Consider the following 27,828-nt stretch of genomic DNA (forward strand, 5'->3'; position numbering starts at 1 on the left):
TTGAAACTTTTGAAATGTGACAAAGAAGGACCCAATACATACTTCATCTTGACTTGCTCTAGTAAGTGACTAGGGAATATTAATTCTTTAGATTAGTCAGGAAAATATAATGAGAGGTAAGTGCTGTTTTACTGTATCTGTGTGAATCTATGCATCTGTGCTATTTTAATATTTCTTATGATTGAAACTCTGGTGTTTATTGTAAATAGATATTCCATATTTTCACTTTTTTATTATTTATTATAAAATATATTTAAACTTTTAATTCTGACTGGTCCTTCAGAGAATATTTTAACCTCTGAGAGTACTTATATCTATTTGGTGACTCTATGGCAACTCCTGAAAGCCTCACTGCAATGGTCAAACACCATTATTTGTCTTAATATTAATTTCACTCAGTATAATTGGCTACCCTTGTAAGAGCCTTAGAGTAGCTGGCTTTGGAGCGACTGGTGGCAGTGTTACTACCTTATAGTCTGGGCATAAGGGGGAATAGTTAGTAAATCTATGCCAGACATTCCTAGGTGTGTATGTCTGTGTGAAAATCAAATCTCAAAGAGTGTGTGTGTCAGCTGCTTGAGACAGAGAATGAGCACTGGTTTCACAGAGATGCTGCTGGAGGACTTAGCTTGGATACTTAGCTGAGGAGTAAGCTCTACAGCTGCGCCAGTGAGGAGTCTTACTGGGGGTCTTGAGACAGAGAGACAGAAAAACAGTCCCTGGACTGTATGTCTTCCCTGTGTGCTTTTAAGGAAAACTGTGCTTGATGCAGGAGATGCATCTGGAAATGCTACGTGTACCTATTTTTATTCCAAGTGAACATCCCTCTCCAGTGTCAGTGGTGAGGATTCAGTCTTCTTGATTACTGGCCCAGAGGGGAGGGAGTCACATACCAAGCTGCTCAAAAATGAATGCCATTTACCAAAGTTAAACTGGTATATCTTGGTCCTGTGAATAGATGTTGAATAATCATTCAGTGAGTCAAAGATAACATTTTCCCTGGTTGCAAGACAATTTTGTTTTTGATTTTAATATTGCTTATTTATGCTTTTAATGAAAATGAAATGGAAATCTTTAAAAGCACTTTCAACCCCATGTGAAGACCCACCATTATGTCTTTGGGATTACACAAAAGAAATTGAACGTAGACATTCTTTTTTAAAAATAATTTCTTAGCTAAGAGGTGAGATAGCATTTCTTGTTGAACATTTGTTTCATCCTGTCCCAGCTATACATTTAAATAAAATAAGAAAAGGTTGTATTATCACTCAGTGGAGGTTAAGCTGTTTTGAGTACAATTATTAATAAGAAGGAAATGTCTCCTAATATACATGTTTATCCTGTCAACTTAAAGTTAAATATGCTTTACATAATGGTAAGAGCTAGTCATTTGGCAACATATAATGACAATTTTAGTTATAAAGTCAACTTTGTTTGTAAATTGGAAGGAAAAGGATCCTCCCCTAGTTATATTTGACCAGATTGTAAAAGAATCATTAGTAAATATCACCCCACAAACCACAAGGATGTAGTGGTTGATCCAACTGATGGAAATTCAAGATATAACATGTCTGTGGAAATATTTCTCAAGATTAAGTTGACATTAATGTCATAAGGGAGATTGTATTGCAACAATAGGAGGACACTTATTGATCAACCATAGGAAAAGACAGTCCTAACAGAAAGTGTTGCTTTTACTAACAATAAAGGTGTCAGTCTCATTTTTTCTGAAAAGCCTCTATTTCCAAAAGCCCATGGTAAGGGGAACTATGCATGTAAAACTAATAAGCAAATTAAAAGTATTTTTGATAACCTTTAATTTTATATTACCACAGGTAAAGCTCATACAGCAACATATTTCAATTGTTGCTGTAGGTACATAGTATATGCAGCACGGTGTTTTAAATGTAATGCCTTTTATTTAGATTGGATGACTAGAAAACATTGTCAGGATTTATAAACACAACTATTCTGTGAGAAAGAAAAATGTCAATAATGTTCCTTACAAGCATTTTAGTAATCGCACTAACTGAAATATACACAATATGTATATTTTATATATATTATATATATATATATATATATATGTATGTATGGGTCCCCTTCAGTAGATCGAACATATAACAAGTTCGAACCTCATATGGCCGAGACCATATGTTTGAACTTGTAAATGTTCGATTGAACTGAAAGGAGATCTCCGTACAGTGTGGAATGGGAAGATTTCCCTTTTCCCCAATGTAGTGTGATCTAGGAGTTGATATATTTAAGTAAGGGTGTGTGTGGGGTGCAGGGGGGAGTGTAGTCCCCCTGCTACAGAAGTTTAATTTCTTTTGTTGTTTTTTTCTTTTTTTACTTCAGAATTCAAACTATTACAAGTTCGAACATATGGTCACGGCCATATATATAGGTATATATATATATATATATATATATATATATATATATATATATGTAAGGGTCCCCTTCAGTAGATGGAACATATAACAAGTTCGAACATCATATGGCCGAGATCATATGTTCGAACTTGTAAATGTTCGATTGGACTGAATGGAGATCTCCATACAGTGCGAAATGGGAAGATTTTCCTTTTCCTCAATGTAGTGTGATCTTGGAGTTAGTATATTTAAGTAATGGGGTGTGTGTTGTGCAGGGGGGTGTAGTTAATTTTTTTATTGTTTTTTCTTTTTTTACTTCAGTGTTCGAACTATTACAAGTTCGAACATATGGTCTCGGCCATATGTGGTTCGAACTTATAATATGTTCGAGCTACTGAAGTAGATCTATATATATCTATATATATATATATATATATATCTATATATATATATATATATATATATATATATATATATATATATATATATACACACACACACACACACACACACACACACACACACACACACACACACACGCACTCACACAAACACCTTTCTATCTGCATACAAGTAATTGCACAAATTTCTGTCTATATATATATATATATATATATATATATATATATATATATACACACACACACACACACACACACACACACATTTATCTTTCTGTCTACAGACACACACACACACACACACACACACACACACACACACACAAACACCTTTCTATCTACATACAAGTAATTGCACACGTTTCTGTTGGTATATATGTATATATATCTATATATATATATATGTATATATATATATATGTATACACACACATCTTTCTGTCTCCACACACACACACACACACACACACACACACACACACACACACACACACACACACACACCTCACACACACACACACACACACACACACACACACACACACACACACACAAACATATATATTTGTGTTTATGGATGTACTTTAAAAATCAAAGTACAAAATCAACAAATGTGAAAACATTGATCTCAAAGGGACAAAATTAAAAAAACACAAAAAACAAAAACCCAGCTCATTGTTTTGCAGCAGGACATGCCTCTCCTGTATTTACTATATCCCATGCTAATTATAATATAGTATTATATATACCAACTTTGAGTCTACTCAACAGTGGCAAAAGGAATAGTCCCAGTCCCCAGAATGATCTCCCACAAAGTAAGGCCAAAAGAAGCAATCAAATGATAATGTAATCACTTCTTCCAGCATTCAACACGGGATCCTTTCAATAGATAGATAGCTAGATAGAAAAATAGATAGATAAATTTATAGATATAGATGTAGATCTATTTACATGATCAGGTTCATGTGATCAACTCTTTAAAAAGTTAAACATGCTGAAAATAGCATCAGCAGCATTTTTGCAGGGGGACAAGCCCCCCTGAATCCCCTCACCACCTACTAATTATGTATACCAACTACAAGATCAGACTATAGTGGGGAAAGGGAACATTCCCAGATCCTCATTGTACCACAATCTCAGTACAATTAGTTCAGCATTTTAAAAAAGTTGATCACAAGGTTATGATCATGTGAAATTTAATTTTTAAAAGTCAGTAATATAAAATAGACCCATATATGCATATATATATATATATATATATATATATATATATATATATATATATATATATATATATATGACAAATTACATTTAATACTTCAGTTACCCTAGCATGAAGAAGAATGTATTTTAATTTTCAAAAGTGTTTTGAAATATAGATTATTTCTTTCTTATTAATAAATTCTTTCTGGTTTGTATGAAACATTAGCTTTGTTTTTATGTAAAAGATTTTATTTTTGTATTTCTAGAGTCCTCGTAAATGATGCCACACTCTTTGCAGAATGCCTACTTTTAGCTCTGTTAATGGAGAAACTGCTTTGTCTTCATTGTAATGAAACTGGTCAGTATTTTATTATTTTACTGAATAACATATTTTTCAGATATAAATGGCTTGTTTGTTCTCAGTAAGTCAACTGTTTATTCATTTCTGTTTTTGAATGTTAGAACTGTTGATGGTACAATGTGGGATTTTATTTTATTTGTATTCATTTGTTGTATTTTGAGTTAGATTTAGATGTATCTAGATGGGTAGTTCCTGAATTGTAGGGGGAAAAAGGGTATGTATGTAGCACAGTTGGGGCATATTATGACTGAAAAGGGTATAAGACAAGTAAAAATCAGTATTGCATTAAAGTTTCTGAGCACAATATGAAAAAGGATAAAGGTAATCCCTTCTTCTAAAGTAAATCTAGTTAGATCAGAGAACAACTTTATTGCAAAACATTCATATTAGGCTATATTGCATCTAGCAGTGTTGCATGTAATATGGCATACATGCTAGCAGATAGGTTATTTAAGAATTACATTATAAGTACATTTCTGTTTAATCTAAAAGGAATTTTATAATTGGAGGAAACTGAGAATATGTAAACAGAGTAGCATTTAATGATCATAAATTTGAGGATATCATGTATCTGTGCAAATATTCAAATATAGTTCTGGAAACATGTATGTGTGCTGTCATAGAAGAAATATTAGAGTGGTGATTGTTTATTTTATTATAATTGTTAATGCACAACTTTATTGTTTGGGATCAAGTACTTTTCCCAAACTTATTTTCCATATATCTAAGCCTCTCCAAGAGGAAATAATTTTGTTTTAATGTAAAACTTCTTCACATTTTACTTTCCTCTATTCTTGAATATGCTTTACAAATTGAACGTTTAACATTTGTAAGCCTTTCTTAATTTTGTTTGATTGAACATCTCAGATTACATTTGTTGAAGAAAATTCTGAACAGTGAGTATAAATTAATTCCAGCTTGACCAGACTGATTGTTCACAATCGGATATCCATTGTCACATTTTTCTGCCTTAAGCATCCCAGAAGCTGTGTCCCTTTCCTTGATTTTTAAATGTCATGCAATGAAGTCTGACTTGATTTAGATGTGTTTATGTTCTTTATGTATTCAGTACTCTATTAGAGAATAATAAATCCATGTTTCTTTCTAGTACTGGAAAACAGTGTTTTTAGATTTTAGTTAGTGATAAAGAGTTTTATTTAAACCAGTCTAGTTCTCATGTACATTCTAAAACACTTATTTATCCCTTCTTGATCTAACATTGATTGTAAAATTATTTATTAACTATGCCTTGAAACTTTACTGATGATGACCAAAATTATTTTCAAATATAGAAAAATATTTTATGGAACATCATATTGATTTGGACATAAAGACTTAAATAGTTGTAATTTTTAACTTTCAGTTGTGGAAGATCTGTTCAATCCCTTATTGTATGCTGGTCTATGAACTGATTTCTTTTCTCATAGATGTCTGGGCAATGATAGAAATGATCAATTGTCCTTAACAAAACAACCATATCTAAAGTTAATTTACACCATTAACAACTGTAAATTTTTAGATACTTGCTTGTATGGAAGACACTGTTAGGACTGAATCTTTCACACGTAGATGTTTATGTTATGTGATTAATATTGATCTGTCATTTGTGCTTTGACTAGTTCCATCTAATATGCTGTACACATGATCCAGAGAAATCAATGATATCTTACAATCAAGTCATCAACCAAGTGCTTAATCACATTTCCTCTTATCATGTAAATACTTCATCTGGAATGTATAAGCCAGAGAAAAATCAAACGAGTCTGCTTCTTCTAACAGTGTGGAGAAGAATCGAGTGTTAATGGGGAGATCTGGGTACAGTAAAGAATTAATGGTGGCCACAAGAACATTCCTTTATTATATTTTATTATTTATTTGTTGATATTTCATTACCAGAAAAGTCCAACTGCATAGGACTCTATTTTTCTGTGGGGACACAGGGAAAATCCACGTTTTTGCATGTACCTCACCAGACACCAGCAGTAGCGGGAGAGACCTCAGAGGTTTTCACTTAGAAAATACAGGGACTCTAAACCATGGCTGCATGGAAAGGCCAAAAGCCCTGTCACTTTACTCTGTAACCTATAGGCTGCTGACAGGTGACTTTTGCATGGCCTATAGAGCAATCTCCTACCCTGCCCTAATGGAAATGCTGCACATTCAAGAGACAAATGGCTCAAGAGTCACTTGCTCTAGGCATTTCAGCCTACTTTGTGACATTAACAGATCATGTTGGAGAGAATGATATGAGTCTCAGAGACTGCCCCTTCTCTGGAATAGACTCTCTATTCACATAAAACAGAGCTCCTCACTAACCCTATTTAAATGCATCCTAGATAATTGGATGGGAGACTGCAAATTCATCTCTGGGGTAGCATCCATGTCCCTCATGGAAAGAAGTAGCCAGTGTTGATCACAGACCTGCTCTGTTCATAAATTTGTTCTGTGAACTACCCAAAACAGAACAAATGGGGATACTTGGGATTAACATGGCTATGCTTGTAAAGTCTCAAGGGCCATTAGCCTAGCAACCTCCTGTCAATCTATGAACCTCAGAAAAGGCAAAAATATTATGTTATGTTCCATTCAGAAATCTCCTAAAGAAGGCAATATCCTCATCCAGAGAAAAATCAGCAAGCTCAGGACTGACCTTTACAAGTATTGCAAATAGTTAAAATATTGACTATTCCAATGTCTTGACTTTGATTTCAAGTATCAAGCATCCAAGGTCATCACACATACCAGTATCAGCTATGTAATAGCATGTGAATGTGAAGATGTTGTTAGTTTTCCTAAACTCAAGAATCAATAACATTGAAATGTAAATGAATCTTTCCAAACTTACATCAAGACTGCCGGAGATAAACAAGCCTCCATGATAAAACTGGATGGAAGATATCATTGCACATCAAAACCTATATTGGAAATATAATGTTAACAAACCTTAAGCACCTAAAATGACCTTTTGGATTACAATTACCACTTTTCTTATTAATTGATAGAGTAACAGGATTTAGCTGATTGCAAGTATCTCAATAGTGAAGTTTTTTAATGAATTAAAGAGGATCTACATGTTGTGTTATTAGTAATAGGGTCTATATTACATCCATGAAAACCCCTTTCAATGAATGACTGTTCGCCAAATGATAACTAGCCAAATCTAGCTCCCTCGAATGGCCATTCCAGCAAATTTTTTCCTAGGGGAAAAAACAGTAGGCCAAATTAAAAGCAGACAAAATTTAAAACCCTTCAAAGTGGGGGGCTTCACCCCCACATCCTGTAATGTGAGAGGCTGTGCTCCCCAGACCATCCAATCTAAATATACAAAATCCAAGATCGCACTACAGTGGGAAAAAGAACAAATTCCTAATGATGGCCAAGCATTTCTTCCCCTAGGTAAAAATTTGCCGAAATGGCCATTCATTCATTATTATTAATACATACTATGCCATGAAGGGGCATAGGGTAGACATTGTTAAATGAACTAAATTATCACACAGAACTTACTGAAACTCTAAATGCTATTTGCTACCACATGTGTGATACTCCTTAGGTCAGAGAACAAAGGTGCCATTTTTAATGGGGTTATCAAGTATGTGACAATTTTTTACAAATGGCAGAGTAAAACAAGGAGGGCGTGGCAAGAGTGACCGCAGAAACATCTATTCATGCTAGGAAGAAGTCATTTTTTGCATCAGCTTGATATCAGCCTATTGTATATTTCTGTTTGTGAACCAGTTCTTATATTTTATCATCAGATCTAGCTATATATTCAGATCTTGTTTATGTTTATCATGTAACTAGTGTATAATAAAACACAAACTGTGAACTTTGTATATTTATCTAGGATTATAGTATATGTGTTTTCTAACCCAAATTTTAAAAAGAGAGAGAATCTAACAGTTTGATATCACTGCATGCCCACTGTGCTCTTCAAAATGGATCATAAACTGATACCTATACAACCAAGTTCAGACTTAAAGTTTTCAGACATCTCTTGTGCAATTTGATGCAAGTTGAAGAGAATTACCATATAGAATGGTGACTAATATTTGATAACTTCCACCACATAAAATCATCATTCATTAACTTGTCTTGGATATCTAATTTAGATAAATGCTCTTCCTTTTTAAGATGCAGAAAAAGACATTCAAGAAACACTACTGGATTAAAATGTTCAACTGGTTTAACCTCCATGAGTTATTTGGTAGTCAACTGCTGAGTATACAAAAATACTCCCCCAAAGACTTAAAGTCAGTCACAGATACTCCTGACACTAAGAATCCATGTCATAACAAAATAGAAATATTTACTGTCTTCATTATTGTTAGCCCTAGACTTGCAACTGTTCCATAGACTACTAAATTGAACAGATTAGAGGAGTTGTCATGAGGGGACAAAAATAAAAGCTTATTAGGATATTCTGATGATGATGCATTGCTGACTCCTTCACATGTGCATGCTTTGTTTTAGACAACAACATCAGTATCAATATGATTTAACAGGTTTTAATCTAAAAGGTTGTAGCTGTGTGAGAATAATTTTGGTTAGGCATGTTTAAGTTAAGATGCCTTAAGCTGAGTTCTGTTTTTTTCCAATATTAAATGTACTAAATATAAAGCCTCCACAATATCCTGCAGCATCATAATGTAATATTTGCCACTTTCACTGCCCAGAAATGAATGCAATACTACTAAGGCAAAACTTGAGACTTACCGGACACAACTACCTTTGCCAATTAATACTGCTAAAGTCTGCAATGCAATCACTGTCCAGAAGTTTGAGGCTTTGCAAACCCTGCAGTCTGCTTCCATATGAGATGGCAATAAATTCCTTTGCTAGACAGTGGAAAAGCTATTACTCATTTCATAGATTTTGTTCATGCTCTAACTCCTTCTGTGAAAATTTTCAGTGAGTACCTTCAGACTAAATTTCAGGAGTTTAAGTCAACTATTTGGAGAATAGCAAGGGATATCATTCAGCCTGAGCCTGTAAACAAAGATATTGCCAAACTAGAACACAAGGTCTTTTTTATCCTAAACCTCATGCAGAAATTCAGCGACAGAGTGAATGATTAAAAAAAAAAAAAAAAGAACAGTGAGCATCCCGGTATTTCAGATATTTGCAAAACAAAAGGAGATGGCCTGTTTTTTTGTTTTTTTTTTTAAACAGGTTTAGATCCCTACGATCATTGATATGTAGTTCTCAACTAAATCAACAACGAAGTAAAGAATATCTTTGTATTATGCCCCCTCCACCTACTAATCCCATGCTCCATTATTGTGAAGTCCCTATCATACTCACAAGAGGACAAATGTTCTCAAGACAGCATGAGCAAAGATAGACGTTGCCTATCTAGGAAACAGAATTCCCCTCAGAAAAAAAGTATTTTCAAAGCAGTTGGTCAAAATATTATCTGCTTTTTGAGTTGCCTTGTGAATTTGGAATAAGTGTTTATTTCCTTAATGTCAATGGGGAGAGGTAGGAGATTAATATCACTCCCTTGTACCCCTCATGCCTTAAATTGATCTTTGTGGAGGGGGCAACAAAAGGTCCAGCTACTAGAAGAAGCTACTACCTTTTACACAAAAAACAGTTCTATCATTAGTTGACAGTATAGACGAGGCCACCAATGGAAAGAAGTGCTTTCAATCTTTAGTAAATCCTACTAGAGTGTCTCCTGTCCCAAAGAGTTCATAGCAAAAGTGACCAAGTTTTCCTTCCACCACAACACCAGGGGATGTAGCAGCCTGAAGTGATTTCTCACTTGCTTCAATTTATTTATTTATATTTGTTTATCGGGGTAGTGCATTGATAAATATTGACCAGTTTTAAGCTCAGCGTAGGTGAAATAAAAAACATTTTGCAACTAAAAAGTACAGAAATGTAAGCAATAACAGAGTAGCAATCGAGCAGAGTGTAATGTATAATATTTACATTCGTTTCTAAACATGGTCAATCTATCTTGACAGAGGAGAAGACACTCAGAAAGGAGATAAGTTAGGTGAGATGATCTGTGTTGAAGAACGAGCATTTGACTTGAAAAAAGAAGTGATTTTTGAGCTGTATTCTGAATTTGGAATAAGAGTTGATTTCCTTAATATTAATGTAGAGAGCTTGCCAAAGAGTAGGTCCCTGAGACTAGAAAGCATGTGCTGTGCTGTGCTGTGGAGCTTGGTCAAGGGTTAATTTCAGTTGGTGTGGCTTGTGATTCATTTCTCTGGTTTTATGATGAGGTTTTTCATGAAGTCTAGTTACAAGGGGAGTAAATCTGTAGAGCTGGAGTAGTATGTAGTGTTGGGATCCTAAAGTAGATAAGATCTTTGCTTTATGGATAGCCAGTTGCCTTTTTCTTGGGTGACACAGTGATGCCTACAGAAAGGTAAATTTGCAATGAATTGGTATATGCTGTTAGAGATGGTCTAGAGTGTGACACTGTCTTTCTTGGAGGAAGAAGCAAAAACTGAGAGACCATACTGAAGTGGATAAAGGACAGCCTCTTTGCCTATAGCTGCTCTGCCTGAGTGGAATAGAAAACGGGATATATTTTTGGCCCAGAAGATTAGGGAGTTTATTTTGGATCTCACTTTCCCTATGTGGAAATAGAAGTTTAGTGACTGATCAAGCCATAGTCCTAAGTATTTGAAGGTATTTCTATAGTACCAGTATCCCACTATTCCTTTCACATGCAGTGTACTGATCTGGGAACTTGCTGAATATTCCCACATGCAACTAAAATAAGCAGTTCTACTTGGTCTGTTTTCTGAAGAAAAGTCTGTTTCAGCTTATGATAATATAATAAGCATTCAGGGCACATGTTAAAAAAATTTGCCCTAATGTTTGTCAAGATTAACTACTGTCTTACCTTGGGCTGTTTGACTGTTCTCATCAAGTGGCATCACTTATCAGCTTCTACTCATCTCAGCTCTGTCCAGTAATATTGTTTCAAACGTCAGCAACTTTCAATGGTATTTCTCTGGATTCATTCAATAAATTGACATGTCTGACACATAAGTATATTTTGTAAAGCTTTCATCACCCCATTGGAGAATTCACTCGGGGCAGCCTCATCACATGACTCTTCCTGTTATAACAGAGATTTTTGGCTATTTCATCACCAGCTGCTTAGAATGTCACTTTCCATGCTAACACTGATCTCCAAGCATTGCAGTGCAGTGCAGTAGAACTACAGTAGCTACTAATGACCTCTAAAACTGATAGTATCTTAGCTGTTCCTATTATGGCTACTATGTTATAGTAACAGATACAATGTTGTCATTCAGTTTTTTAATCCAAGCTAGAGGTGATCTACTGTAGACTGCCTTTCTAACTTGCTGTCTCATTCATGTGGTACTTATTCAGTTTTATTGTATTCAGTTTTAGGTTTAATATCCTAAGTAGATTATATAGAACATGCTTTAGTGTTTGCCCAGAAATGATTTGGAAGTTTTTGTTCAATTCTAACAGCATTTTACGTGGGACCACTAATGTGTGAGCACCAACAATTTTACTTGAAGATTGAGACTGTATACCCAAGTGGATTTCTTATTTTCTTGAGGTACAACAAACGCCACATTTATATATAAATAGTGGGTATGCAGATGGTGAAACCCCCTCCAGATTGGGGGCAGCAAGAGCACCCATTATTTGACTTTTTAATTGTAAGTTCTGCTTCTCGTCAAGTGTTTGCAATGTTTTGTGATCAGTCACTGTCAATCACAAAAGACTCAGTTCCATTTTTTGACCTACTCAAAAATATATGCTTTCACTTGCTGCATTCCCCATTTTCAATTTATTTATGTACGTGTTATGAGGCAGCATGCATTATGTTACACTAATCAGTTTTAAATTAGCATTAACACCTTAACCTTAAAGTAAACAATTCAGAGGGTTTTCAGCAAATCAGTTGTTTTTGCTTACCTTCACAACACTTATTAGTTACTGTGATCTTTAGAATCACATTCAAATTTCAAACGGTGCATGAATACGTTTGGTTTCTTGAGTGATCGTCTAGCTATCTGCCTTTCCTTCCGGTGCATTAAAACTATTCTTGAAGACATGTCTATACTGCTGTCCCAGCAACTGTTGGCCATCATGCTTCTCAGTGTTTCGATTTCCCTGTGACAGTACTAGCTGTGTCAATTGCATTTTGTTTTCCTTCAGTTTTGATATATTGATCTTATACAAATGGCTGATATTCCTACTATACAGCTTTCAGTCTTCCCCATAAAGATCAAAGGATATTGGATAAATTGCTTTACCATCTCTTTCAGGTTCAAGCTCTATACTTGCCTTTATACTCTTACTTTATGGTGAATTTCTTCTCCTTCTGACCTGAAGTTAAGACACAAATCTTCCACCCTCTTTCCTTTCACTATTTCCATTAACTTCTACTTAGGTACAGTAATGCTGCTGATGTGGCGAATTTATCACCATATGAGCTGGTGAGAGATGGAGTGCCTGGAATGGACTACCCCTATATTCTAAAACAATAAGCTGGAAATCCTCATAGCTATTGCTAGAGTTCTTCCTACTGAGATTGTTTTTACTGTTTTCATAGTTGTTTCCACTTGTACATTGGATGTTAGGCAGTGCATCTTGTGTGTAGCATGTTTGAATTACCAGTCATGCCCAAATCTTCTCACCTTCATATTATTAATTAGTGTCATATAGGGCAATATCATATATCTGCTATATTAGAATATGTACATTAGTGCAATAATATCAATTGTATTTGTTGCATCTGTCAGACTGTTTATTTCAGAGTACATGGACTAACTGTCTATGCATATGAGATAAACAGCTTTATTACATAACCAAATCTGTGCCAGCTCGTCTCTATTGATGACTTGGCACTGTGTAATTATTATTTCTTACCTTGGGTTACCGTTATGGTACATAATATAGACAGCTTATCTCTGCACTATTTGAGATATGTGACTCAATATTCCTGGTCAGTTCATTCCAGCTGTTGATCTTTCTTTGCTACCGACTGTGCCCAGACCTAATTAAACTATCCCTTCAAGCACGTCTATCCTTAACTGATACTACTTACTGCAATCATTGGCTTTAGCACGTCCTGCCAGCATTTCATATTATTAAATATATTGTTATATGTTTCTAAAAGTTGGATTTCTGAAGTGAAGAAATATAAATGGGTTGTTTCAAATGAGTCTAACATCAGACCTGATGAACTAAGAGGAGAAAATTGAGAGCACGTAATGCCATTACTGGAAATAGTTTGCTTTCTTTACTGCTCTCCCCACAAAATATTCAATAATTTCAATAATCGCACACAAAGCAAATTTTGCAACTTCTTAGTAAATTAAGGGCTAAATCATTACATCTAAACTGTGGGTTATGTAGGTAGATGAATTATGATAATGCAATAATAATCAAAAAGATTGCATTTTTTCATATCCCTATTAGAATGTATTTTCTGTTTATTTTCTTAAAACACCATAACCTCTTTCCTAGTTGCTATCCCTGTAAAAATACCCCCTCCTTCTTTTCCTAAACAGCCCTATCCCATTTCCTAGTTGTCAGATTAAGATATAACTTTAGCAAAACAAACAAAAAAGACAAACATATATAATGTGCCATATTTCTTTTTTTTAGGCTGCTCATAAATGGTAGCTTCTATTGTCCTGTATTTGCAGTTATAAAGCAACAGTTCTAACTGTGGTTGTTTTTGACATGGTTGAGCATATGCCTTAACCATATGGTGTTTACACTTAACAGTATACTAGGGAATATCAGAGTATTGACAAAATGATCTTCGGTCACTTGATAGTAAAAATTTAACAAATAATTTCACATACTTGTGAGAAAATGTGATAAATTTAATCTCACATCTTTAGTTATATCAAAACAACTACAACACTGATGGCGGTCTAAATGTTAATGATAAAAAACACTGTTGCCTGTGATAAATGATTTCATGGCTGACACCCCCCTATATGTATTTGTGTATTTAGCTATTTCTCAATTAATTGACTTCACAGAAGTATTCTAAGATTCATGGCGGCCACCAACATTAACTGTTTTGCTCTTTCTCCTGGCATGTGCTTTCACAGTGGTCACACACTTGGTGCATGGCATTTTTATGAGATAAATATTTATCATTTTCCATCCTTTAAGTTGTCTTGTTGCTGGTACCCCCAGATGAAGTATTTTCATAGTACGTTATATGCAAATAGAGACACTTCACAAAATGTATACATAATACTATTAGTTACGTTTCTGACCCTTCCTCGTGTATGGATCACTGGCTGCATATTAATATTTTTTCCTTTCCTTGTCATTTAAATTGCAATTATATTTGGAAAATAAACTTATAATCTGCTGATTTTTATTTGCTGCAATTTTCATAGAACAGGCCTTGAAGTTACAAAAGCATGGATGTAGACCTAAAGTAATCAGTCATTTTAATTGTTAATATACATACCCCCACACACACACACACACACACAATTATCAAATAATGAGTAATTGTTAAATAAAAACCTGCAGCATTACACAGAATAAACTCTATCCATGACAGTAATACGACCAGGCCAACTATGAAATGTCATTGAAGACTATATAGCAAACCCTGGGTCCTAGAAAGAATATGAAATGAAGAACATGCAATGCATGAAAATGAACTAGCCAAATATTGTCTTCTTATCCCATATAAATAAGGTAACGGGACCCAAATACAAGATGGTCATAACAAAGTACAGTGCTCTTGCCTTTCTAGATTACAAAAAAAAAAATTGAGGTGTAATAAATTTACAATGGAAGGGGCTTCCTTATGGAGAAAGGAAGCTTTGCAAAGGAAGAATGTTTACTGAAAGAGAGGCATCAATTAATAACGTGGACTCCTGCTGTTTGAAATTGCTCTGATTCAAGTCTAGCTGTTGTATGATAACAAAATGTCTATATGTGCTGTCTGGTGCTCCAATGAAAGCTGCTTGTCACTGTTAGAGAAGAGAAAAAAGAAATATTGCCTGGTTTTGTAAACGAGTTAACTGCTGTAAATGTATTTATTTTGCATGTCCTGCAAATAAAAATATCACTGATATGAAGTTAAAGTTAATACAATAGCTGACTAATAACCTTAGGTGATCGCATGAGCTAGAAACAGAATTCTGAACAGAGCCAGTGCTTTTAAGAAGCGGTGGTAAAAAAATCCATGGTAATTTATATGTGTATTCTGTCTTAAACACAGGAAAAAATAAAAAAAAACATTGTTGTAACTATTATTTCAAATAGTTTTGAAATCTACAGAATCAGTCGTAAATCCCAGCAGACTTCCTGAGAACCCACCTATCCCTGAGAGTTACTGAAAGTGATGAAGAAAAGCAAGCAAAACTCTTTATTTTGCAGAATAATTCACAAGCAATTTAAAGAATTTAATAATGCCCTTTACTAAAAATGAGTGCATTTAAATCGTTTCCTTTTGACATGCAGATTGACAAGATGACAAGAATGCAAATATATTCTAATGAGCTACAATGCTCTGTGACTGCTGTGTCAGTGCTGAAAGTACATCGAGAACTAAATTTCCATCAAGAGAGAGTTCTGTATTTAAGGCATGTGGGAGATCTATTGCCATTTCAAAACAACCGATATTACTAAATATTATGCTTTATAATTTATCATTATCAGACACTACCTGTGTATATTGTGAGCATATAAAATGTTAGAAAGGTACAGAGCTGGTCTTAAAAAAAAATAGCATTTTTATGTGTGTGTGTGTGTGTGTGTGTGTGTGTGTGTGTGTGTGTGTGTGTGTGTGTGCGTGTGTATGCATGCGTGCGTGCATCTGTGTGCATGTGGGTGCATGTATATGAGTATATATTTTATAGTTGACACTTGGTAAATCCTTTTTGTAGTTCAACAGAATTTTCTTAAACTATAGGCTTAGGCAGTACTTCATTCTCCAAGCATTTCATATCCTCCAACATACCAGTACATAACAGCATTTATTCCCAATTGACATCATCCACTGCTACAGCCTTTACTGTTGGCAGCTCACAAAACATTCATTAGATACTGAACAGCTGTTTTATCATTCATTCACTGAGTGGTGAAAAATAATTGCCAAAACTAACCAAACAAGAAATCAAATGATATCAGAAGGATTCAGGCTATAAATACCAGTTTTCATTTCTAGCATAAACTAGATTACCACATGCTAAATCTCTTGAACCTTAAAATAGATAATAAAACTAGTTATAGATTAATGCAATTAATTACTATCTTAATAATTGTTATTATGAATTATTATTATTAATGCATTAATGCAGGAAAGCAGAAGATGATTTGATAAGGGAGATTTTGGAGAAACCAGGAAAAAGCAAGAGGAAATAACGATGTACAGCAATGAACGGGATGGATTATGTGAGACAAGACAACCTGAAACAGTCAGGCATGAGTGTTGAAGAAGGTGGGAGAATGACACTGAGCAGAGAAAGATGGTAACAGCTGATGCAATTCCCCAGTCTGATATAGAAAATGGGGAAAGGGGGTTGAAGATGATGATGAATAATAGATTAATGAAATAATACATATTAGTTGGCATACCACAAGTAGACAATGGTTTTTATCTCTTTATTCTCATAGTCTGTCCCTTATGTCTTTAATATTTATGCAAACCGCTTGCTGGTATCTGCAAATAATGATCACAGAGCAATATACAGTGACTTTAATTGTCGTGTTTAATGATTAGATTTACTCATGTATAAGACACTCATGTTTTCCACTGTAAATGTGCTATATTACTGTATATGGATGCATTACATTTGAAGCTTTTGAATGAAGAGATATAAAACAGAATGACGGGATCATATGTTTTCATATTTGCAAAGCAAGTCAGAATGATGTACAAACCTACACAATAACAGAAATTAGTACAATCCTTAATTCTGGGGATAATTAGGCTGATCTTGATGCACTGAAGTTTACTGGAAAGTGAGACACTCAATATTAAGGACAGAGACAATAGGTGGAGACCTTTCTATGTGAGATAGAAGTAGAACCATACAAATAAGAAAAAAAAAAAACAATGAAAAAGTGATGGATGATAAAGAGGATTATCATAGATATGAATTAGTTGAATTGTTCCCAAAGTGAGGCACTGTAGGAACTTAGCAAGTATTTAAGTTGAAAGACATATTTTGGTTTCTATCTGTTTTGGTGATGGTGCAAATTATGGAGCAGATATTGGTACACTAAGTGGACATTGTTATGTAAATGACTATATGATATACAGAGATTCCCAGAGCAGCATCAAAGAGAAAATTCAGTTAAATAGTAGTATAAAGAAGCAGACATTTCCATGTATTTATGAAAGATTTTTGCCTTGCATTTCCTGATGCCACAACCAGAGATTGTTATTTAGAAAGAAGGGGGTGAGTCATTTGTATATGATAGTTATCTCATGAGATTTGCACTTGCTTAAAAATAGTGACATTAATTATGAGTTCATAAGTTCTTTTTTTATGAATTATGCAGTTGATCACTGTGATTCCTGCGATTTGCTCCCTCCATCAGTAATGGCCAGAGAAAACAACTATGGGGATAAATTTATGGATCCATATCCTGTGGTTGAGACTTATTTTAAAGACAGTTATGGACATACTATTTTGAGATGGAGTATGAGCTTATTTCAGAATGGGAGGCTTTTTGGGGAGTGGTAAGTCCAGCAAGTTCTGTTATGTTATAACACAGATTAAAGTCCTTTCAGAAAATGGAAGTAGTATCACCGCTTTTTCAGACGTGGAAGAGATCAGACAGGATAGTATCATTTACAAATTTGAAAGCCAGGCAGATATCAACATAAAGAAGATTGCCAGAGGCAGTGAGTAGCGATGGGACTTTCAGCTGGTCAGAGTAACTCAAGGACATAGCCATGATTTACTTTTTTGGAAGACTTTCAGATATTTCTGGTTGGGTAGCATGCCTGTATAGTGACACATCAAAGGGGCCACTGTATTCTCTTTTGAGCATTGTAAAAAAGGAGTAAAGAGGATATACCTTTAGTAGTAATCTGCATATTGTGATTGCTGAAAAGGTCAAAGGAAAGCTCATTATTGACAAATGCCTACATCTCTGTTAATGGTGTCACATTTGGTGGTGTTATAAATGCAAACAGTACAGGGGTTTTCTTGTTTCACCAAGTGTATGATGCTGATTTTTTTCTTGTTACAATTTAGGCCATGGTCTTGACACCAGGAATTGTGTCAAAAGCTGCTCTGCAGATATGAGTACTAGTTGTAGAGGGCATGACAACACTGAGTTTGCATCATCATCAATTTAAGTCAGCCAGAAACCTGCACTAGAAATGATAATGGACAAAAAAAAGCATGTTAGCTACAGATCATTAATGTCAATTTTGACTTGAGAAAATGGCACCTCAAAGAGGACTGGACTAAAAAAGGAATGCTGTAACACTCTACTGGTGACAGCTTTTTTGAAAAGAATGTGCCATCAACCATCAATGTTTGAGTTTTGTGAGTTAGTTTATAACCCACCGGGTTAAGTAGGTATTGGCATTTTTCAGGATGCTCTTATCTGTTATGTAAGCGTATACTTTCAAAAGCCTTTGTCACGTGGAGGTAGGATGTGTGCACTGATTTCATGTAATATAGAGCATTAATCTCCCTTTTAAACAAGTCTAGCAGGTTCAGTAGTTAGGCCTAATTCTTCACATACTCAAATGGTTTGGCTCTAGGGACTGCAGACTGCCTTTTTTTCATTTTTTGAAAAATCCATTATGATTCATTACATTACTTAAACAAAATACTGATAAGTAAGCTATATAACTGTGGTCATTCTCTAAGTTTCAAATACTTATTCCATGGAGAAAATTAGGTTAAACATGTTGACATGGAAATTATTGAGGTTGTATTTAATGATGATCATGAGACAACCTGGTATGCTTTTAAATCCCATATAAGTTAAATTTTTTTTTTAAAAAAAAAAAGGGTGTTTAAAACTAATTACACCTGAGTGATGTCTCTAGGTGCATCTGCAGTTACCTCCTACTGTGTCTCTAGGTGTCAAATATTGCTTGTTTACCAGGGCAAATGTCAAATAAAAAATAAATAAATAAAACAGATGTGTCAATGCAATTTAGGTGGGTGAAAAAGTCTGATGTATAATTCCCAAATGCCCCAAAGCACTGCCTGGGTAACTGACTTGCTCAAAGTCGGCAAATGAAGGTCGAGGGAATCAAACTCTGTACCACAGACAGTATCACATGCTCATAGCATTAGCCCACTGTGCTATCTGCCAAACTATGGGGGCATTGCTACAAAAAAGCAGGTCATTTTGAACACATGGCTTGGTTGTGCATTTGCTTCCATCTATTTACAAGCACAGAAATAACAGTCCTTATCAAAATGCAAATAATGTGACAGTAAGATTTCTGTCAAAATGTATGGTGCTCCCTTCAAGCTCCAAATAGTGCTACAAAAAGTCTTGACTTCAACCAAGAATCTAAGTAACGGTAAACAAAGAAGCTAGATTCTGCAAATATGAAATGTAGTCCAACAGGCAATATGTCTGGCATGTTGATAAATCAAAATTATTAAAAACATAACTAAACACTGATAAAACTCAACATCCAACACCAAATGTCAGTGTGTCTGCAATAACTAACTATATGTGACTCAGTGGAATTATAGCTTAGTGGTCATTACTACCACGGTAATAAGGACCACTAAGCTTAATGTCACTGAGTCACTTACAGTGCTTCGCTGCATCCACTAAGAAAATAGGTTGAGGATATCTCCAATATTTCTTTGCATCAGTTTTCAAATATTGAATCAAGTTGGTATGATAAAACTTATGTCAAAGATCTAGAAACTTCAAAAACAGTATTTCACATCTAAATCAGTGAATTACTTTTAGGCAGTCATATCCACCACGTCTATTGATCACATATTTTCTTAACGTATTTTAATTCTTAGAAGGCAGAGAGCTAAAGGCACTTGTGCTCCCAGTATACCAAAACCTAAGACAGCATTTAAAGGTTTACCTGGAACCTACTAACTGTGTCAGAATAAAAGGTCAGAACTGAATCAGTAAGATCAGAAAACTATCTGTTGTTTTTAAGATCATTACCACCTCACTAAGGCTTTCAATTGAACATAATAAGTGTAATCATTAATTGCTGCTTCTAGATTACAGAAAAAGCATTTTTCATGTTTTTCTCATGCTGGTTCTAAGCATGTTTGCCGAATTGTATCATCAAGTATAAAGTACAAGGGAAGTAACAGAGGAGAAGTAATCTAATGTTCTTCATAACTCCCGACTTTGACCCATTCATGTGATGCTAAACACGTATTTCTGGTGCAGCATTCTTAAAGCATATTTACCAAAAGTCATATTCAGCTATATCAGACAAAGTTAAAGAGGTTACTCCTGGACGAAAGATCTCTTCTTACTGCTAGAAACTAACATTGGCGAATATGATATTCTGCATACACATGTTCAGGTTTGTATTCCATCTTCCAAGTCCTTATTTGCCTACCACTTTTTATTTAAATTTGGTAGCAGAAGTTGAGTTGCTTGGATGCATGTTAATGGCAGCACCAGCAGTGAAATGATTTGTGAGTATGTGTGTGTGTGTGTCTGTGTGTGTGTGCCATTAAACTAGAAGGCTACACTGTGTACAGGGAATAAGTATTTCCTTTTCAACAGATTGTATAGTTTATTCATTTAAGGAGCTGGCATAATCTACATTATGAAGATGGCAGAATCAGTGCTTTGTCTACAGATTTTTCACAGATGATGAGATGGTTAAGTGTAAGGTTCAGTCATATCCACAAGGAATCAAAATATTTCACACTTCTACTGAAGTTACCATCTGTTCCCCTTTACAGGCCATTTCTTCAATTGTGCTGAGTGTTTCTTTCAAATAACATAGATTTCATCTTGTTTAAGCTAATCTTTTATCCCATTTTTGGATGGGTTACAGGCCCAGAAGAACCATGCCCTGTGACAACTTCAGTGAAATTAGTGTTATTGAATAACTGTTAGCCCGGATAATGGTGCCATCCAGATTAAATAACTTCTGCATTTGAGGTGTGTAGAAAGCAATGGAGTTTATGAAAAGTACATCCAGGAGAAGCCCAAGACAAAATGTCTTGCAACCCTACTGTTGACTGCTGTTGGTTAGTAGTTGTGCAAATAAGTCTTATGCTTTATGAAGATAACTAACCACTGTAGTAATGATGTACTGAGGTAAAACGTGGCTGTCTCTGGTATATATGTACTTACTGTGGCAGACTATGTCAAATGTTTTTCAAGATGAGTAAAAATCCCTCTGGTTATTTCAACCTTGTACATTACTCTTAGACTGGAATTTGTAAGGAGACATAAATCATCAGTAGTGCTGGTCCTACCTGACATCATGCTTTTGATGACTGAGTAGGCCATAGGCTTCTAACTGAGCCTTCAGCTGATTAACACATAATCCTTTTCAATTAGCAATATGGATCTTTGCAGGCTTGAAGGTCACTATGGGCTTAACACAGTTAAATTTCTTGAATGGAATACATGATGACAGATTGCAGAATATTCAGATTAAGCCCAATTCATTTACTCTCCCAGAATCAACATGTCATACCAATTAGTCCCAGAGTTTATTTCTGGATGTCCATTAAATTGATATCGCACATATCAGTTTACACTATATTAAACATTGCTGCAGCATCAGAAGGTAAGGTCTAACTTTAGATTCCTGGTTGGTCACTTTTGTAACCTGCTAAAGAAAATACCGTATCAAATGCAGAAGAAGGAACAAACAGGTGATGAAGCCAAGCGATACAGAAACCCTTGTCTGATACATTAACTCAAAGAGCAGAAGTCAGAAGATTACACTACCAAACTTGTAATGCTGAAACAGCAAAATAAGTATTAAAAACAGAATTTAGGAAGACCAGAAGAACATTGAACTGGTTTATAAAAGACCTTTGTTATTTGCACATTCTTATAATGTATACTTTAATTTGATGCCTAGACATTATTTACATAGCCATTATAATAAAGATAATATAAGGCATATAGGGTTAAGCCTGCTAAATGGAAAATGCTGTTGGGGGCGTTAGCTGTTTTGCATGTATGCTGATATAAAAGATCTCATGGCACCTATAAAAAAAAAAGAGTAGATGAAGTTTCCCAATGCTCCGGCCAAATTTCATCTAGTAGTATAAATATAACATCAAGTCTCTCCTGAAAAGAGGCTACTAGCCTAGTGGAACTAATTTAGTCAACAAAGGGTAAATGTAATGCACAGTAAATCATAACAGGTTTAAAGACTGCTTATACATTTTTGTGTTTTTTGTATTTTTAAATGCTATTTTTATAGCAGGTGCAGTAAGCATCAATACTCCATGCTCTGGGTTTACTAATACAAAATAAGTAAGAGTAAACTGCATCACACAATATCATTCTGTTGTTGCAGTGTAATGCAAGATTTAATGCTTCTACTTTGTTTAAGTGCCTGCTTTTTAACTTTGAAAGCAAGTATTATAAATACTGACGTTAATGTAAATTTTGCAGTGCAGTTTTTTTTCTCTGTAACATTTAGTGGTATTTGGAAACAGCCAAATTATCTCCTTTTTAAATGCATATAATCTTCATTTCACTGTTATTAACTATGATACAAAGTGATATACTCTAAACTATCTTACCCCTTCAGTATAAAAGTACATTTTCTAGTTAAGCAAATGTTCAAATAGAAAGTTATGTTCATTGTTTACTACTATTAGCACTTTTTGCACATCCATAATATTCTAGAAAGGTAACATACTCTAAGAAATAAACAGAAAACTACAACAAAAGAATGCAGTGAATTCTTCTATTGCAAAATGCAGACAGAAAAATATTGCTATATCTGATCAGTTAGCTTATGACTAAGCAAGGTAATATTAGTAAACAAAACTTGAGAACTTTGGAATAATTTCATATCTGGTATGTTTCCACTGAGGTGGTCTCGGTGGAAAAATATGTAAATCACAAAGTGTGCCAGAACTCTGCATAATAAATGCATTGAGTTTGTAGCTATACATGCTTTCCAGCTCAATGGAGAAAAACATCAAATTATTCTTGATATAATTGCATGTATAAAACTATGAAGAAAAGCAACAAAGTAACACATTAAAAGCATTCTTTTCAGTTCTGTTTAAAGGCTGAGATGGTAGAAGTTTTTGTAGTGCAATGAATACTTTCAAGTCATGTTGATTTATTTTGAGTTAGCTCAGAAATCATGCCTAAAATGTGTGTTTATATTAAAGGCAGCATTCACAGTCCATCGGTCTTAACACTTGCTCACCCTGAAATGCCACCACTCGTTTACAAAGACAGTACTAAAAGACTACTGAATGTCATGATTTCAAGCTTTCATCAAAATTGAAGTCCTTTATCTTTCCTGCAGCAAAGGTTTCCTTGTTAAGCCTATACACTTTACAGAAGAATTTCTATATTAACATAGCTTACCTTCTGATGCTGCAGCAATGTTTAATATAGTATAAACTGATATGTGCGATATCAGTTTAATGGACATCCAGAAATAAACTCTGGGACTGATTGGTATGACATCCTTGAAGAAATGAGGTTCAGCCTGACAGAGGGTACTGAGCAGATGTGAATGATCATAAGACTCAGTGGCTTTGGAATAACTACAAATCTGTGAATCTTGTGCTGTAATAAGGTATGTGAATAAAACGTCATCTTGCATTTATACACTTCAAGGAAAAAAGGCAAACTTCTTGTAATATTTATTTTACTGTTTTCATTTAATGTAGCTGTGTCCCTATACTCAGTTAATGCAGGCTAAGTGGTGAACTTAACAAAATAAAATAAAATCACTTGCTTTGTCTGTCAGCAACTTGAACCTTTTATAAAAACAATTGATGCTAAAGCATAAAATAATTATCACAGCAATGGCTGAACACAGAAATGGCAACATGAAATAATTTGAGAACTAATAATTAATGGTTAAATATGAAGTGTATTTTCTAAATTTTGCTGCAGCTTTATTAAGAGTAATGAATCCCTTAGTGTACTTGATGGAATTATGAATCTATTGTAGGCATCATGTATACATTTAGAGCCTAGTGCAGACTGGTGTAATTTCTAGCATTTTATAATACTTTGATTAGATAAAAAGCTACCAACTTTAATTTAGTGAAAATGAGTCTAAAGAAGATTATTTTCTGTAAAATAAGTTATTTTTCACCAAGCTAAGTGCCAACATATGCTTTACGCATTTAGCTAAAACAATAATAATAATAAAGTGGAAATGCAACCAGAAAGTACATTCAGCTCTTAGAAAAATGGATTCAAATGACAACCAATGAAAAGCAAGCGGCTTGACAACAACAGGAGCTTTGCTTCAGCAGTCCTCATTTTTCACAGGAAGGCGGAAGCCTGCTCTTCAACTAATTCATTTCACAGAAGAGGAAGTATCGAACCAGGTAGCATATCACCAGGTCTATTTTATGGTTGCCATTTAAGTGAATCTCTTAAAATGAATTATGCTGCTCATTTCTCTGCTTGTTTTCTGATTTCATACAGCTGGTAACAGCAGTCTGCCCTAACAAATGAGCTGCTCATTTATGGGCATCGCCACTGCTTAAGCGTGCATGTTGCACGCACACACACAATGAAAACATTTGGCTTTACAGAGTAAGAGGATGGTGTAGACTATAAACCCTGGCCTTAGATATGCAGACAAAGTCTGCCAACAACCTGCCCACTGCTGACAAAAGAGGAATAGATGATCAACACAAACTAACTTCACGGGAAACTTATAAAAAAGATCATTTTTTTGTCTCCAGAAATATTCCTGCCACTTAATGGTACTAGGTTGCATACGTTTCAAGAATATCTAAATAAGACATGAGGCTGGATATTTTTTTCTCTAGCCAGCATTTTCATCACTGAAAAAACTTCTTGTTTGTAATAACATATTCTTGACATCTCTGTATCAGAAAATGTGTGTGTGTGTGTGTGTGTGTGTGTGTGTGTGTGTGTGTGTGTGTGTGTGTGTGTGTGTGTGTGTGTGTATATATATATATATATATATATATATATATATATATATATATATACATATTTATTTGTTTATGTTGTGGCTAAATCTATCCATGGTTATCTGCAGCTCTTCACAGTGGTTTTCTGAGTTGACTATGGCAGCCGCAATAAATGGAAGAATAATTATACCTACAGGGAATTTACCATAGAAAATAAAAATTTACTTTAACAATAGGGTACAGAATAATATTTTTTTAAAGCTGTATATCTGAATTTCATCAAATTTGATTATGTTCTGTGTGGATATGAGTGTCATTGCAAGAACAGATTATGTCTTAAATCTGAAATTATCTGTTCTATCTGCATTAAGGAAATGAGCCTATCACTGTTTTGCTTGTTCCATAAAGTGTACACAGAATTCATACAGCATGCATGCTTTAAGTTGTAAAAAGCTGCACTACTTAAACAAAAAAGCTGTGTAAACTTGTGGCTAGAACAATGAGCTTATTGTTCAGATTTCACATGAAACAGAATGATTAATGAGCTTAAAATGAAGCAAAGAGGCCTTATACACCCCAAAAGTGAAATTTGCAGTTATTTGTCACTGCCCACACTACTGAATTCTAGCTGTCTCCATGAGATAAAGGATGAAGAGGAGTGGGAAGAGGAAATAAAAGCCCCCTTTTAAAGCCCCAGCTCAGCCTACATTAATTAAAAGGATTGAAACAAACACCAAGCTGAATAAAATGAATGAGGTTGGTATATCTGGTACTGCTTTAAGAAATCATTTTCAAACATATTTTATAGTTTTAAACAGATGTCCCTGGTACAAGCAAATATATGCCCACACACGCTCATACAATGGGGTTTATTACATGTTGAACCTGTGTCACTTTAAGATGCATAAGATATTTAGTATTAATATCTCTGCTTGAGATATGCTGAGGGAAAGATATTTACCACAGGCTTGGAAGTACGTACTGGCAGAAAATCAGTACCTGCAAAATGCCTCTCCAAGCAAGGTTGTGCTTAATCGTTTTGGGTTTTAATATACATACAGATAATTTACACTACTCATGCCATGAAACAAACAAAAATGCACTCTGATGGACTGCATTATTTCTTGAATAACAAAAAGCAAGATAATTGGTCATCTGTTTTTTCAATGTACAAGATTCCATGTGGGATACTAACACTTTCCATTCCTTAATGGTGATGCTCACAGTTATCTTTTAGAAATCTGTATATCTGAGTGACTGTCAAAGGTAGTGCCTGCACTCATTCTTTAATTAGTCATGAAAAAGAAAATACCAGAAGAACATGCAATTCTGAAAGAAGCAACACGTAAAGTGCAGGTTTCTGTACCCCATCGTAAGTAATTTTATATTTTTGATAAGAAAATGTCAAAAAATCTTACCATATAAAAGCAGGTATCTGTTCTCTGAAGAAAATCAATGTATATTGTTTCCTTTTGCATCCATATTCAAAACCACACAGAGGAGACAGTATTTATAACACTATATCCAAACAGACGTAAAAACAGAGGAAAATAGTCGGAAAAAATTCTGCTAGCTGTCACTTCCAGTTTGTTATGTGATGAAGATCTTAGCTGCTCTTAGACTCATATTTACAATCCAGAGTAGCAAGAAGCAGCTCAGCATACCAGCTGCATTTTATTTCCCTTGCATGCTTCTAGGTAACTGGTGCAGCGCTGTTCAGGAGATCAGTTGTCCCTGCAGATGAATTGTGCCCACAATGTCTGATCAGGATCAGATTACCAAAACTGCTGCAGACTGGAAAAACTCCCCAAAGCCCCCCACCCTCTAAATGACATCACTGGGGCTGTCCCTTGCTTTGACATCATTTGCCCGCCCTGTTTATTCCTCTGTTCTTCATAAAGTATGTCACAAGAACCTCTGTCTGCCAGTCACAGAGAAGGCCGCCCATTTTAAACAGCCAGCAGAAAAAGACCATAAGAAAAAGACAAGGTAGGCTGAGAGATAGAATTTCATTATAACAAGGGGATTGCTGTCATGCTGCCTTTTTATTTTAATTTATTAGCATTTATGGCTTTAGAGTTCTTCTTTGGTGCATTATACGCAAATGTAAGAGTATTGAATTTATATTATGGATTCTTCTTTCTGCATTGTGCAGCCGTAAGAAGTACTTCTATACATTTTTCTTGATGTGTACCGACAGCATTTCTTTTATTTTTTCACAGTTAGAAAGTGGCAGGCAACAATCAAAGGCAGACAAAAAATTATTAATATCTCTTTGTAGGCAGTGGATATCTCAATGTCACATTTCCCGAGTTGCAAAGGCTGTTTTTCAAGCTAGATGTTTTAAATTATTTTTAGTTTAGTATTTTGTGCAGTTGATATATGCATTTATTTCTCTTCTGCTGGCTTACCAAAAATCACACTTAGGGGAATGAATTCAGTCTTATTCTTCAACTTTG

The 27,828-nt window shown here is 34.8% G+C and overlaps 1 protein-coding gene across 3 annotated transcripts in view; it reads right to left on the minus strand.

The window, feature by feature from the left end:
* LRRN3 (leucine rich repeat neuronal 3) overlaps window positions 1–27,168 on the minus strand; it is a 471,899-nt gene extending 444,731 nt beyond the window's left edge. For all 3 annotated transcript variants that reach the window (XM_044088808.1, XM_044088807.1, XM_044088809.1), the window contains exon 1: window positions 26,788–27,168. The gene's annotated coding sequence lies outside the window, so the exon portion shown is untranslated. The remainder of the gene's footprint in view (window positions 1–26,787) is intronic.
* Window positions 27,169–27,828: the final 660 nt, after the last annotated feature.

This window comes from Protopterus annectens, chromosome 11.part0, assembly GCF_019279795.1.
Source record: "Protopterus annectens isolate FY-2018-M chromosome 11.part0, PAN1.0, whole genome shotgun sequence".
NCBI classification, from domain to species: Eukaryota; Metazoa; Chordata; order Ceratodontiformes; family Protopteridae; genus Protopterus; species Protopterus annectens.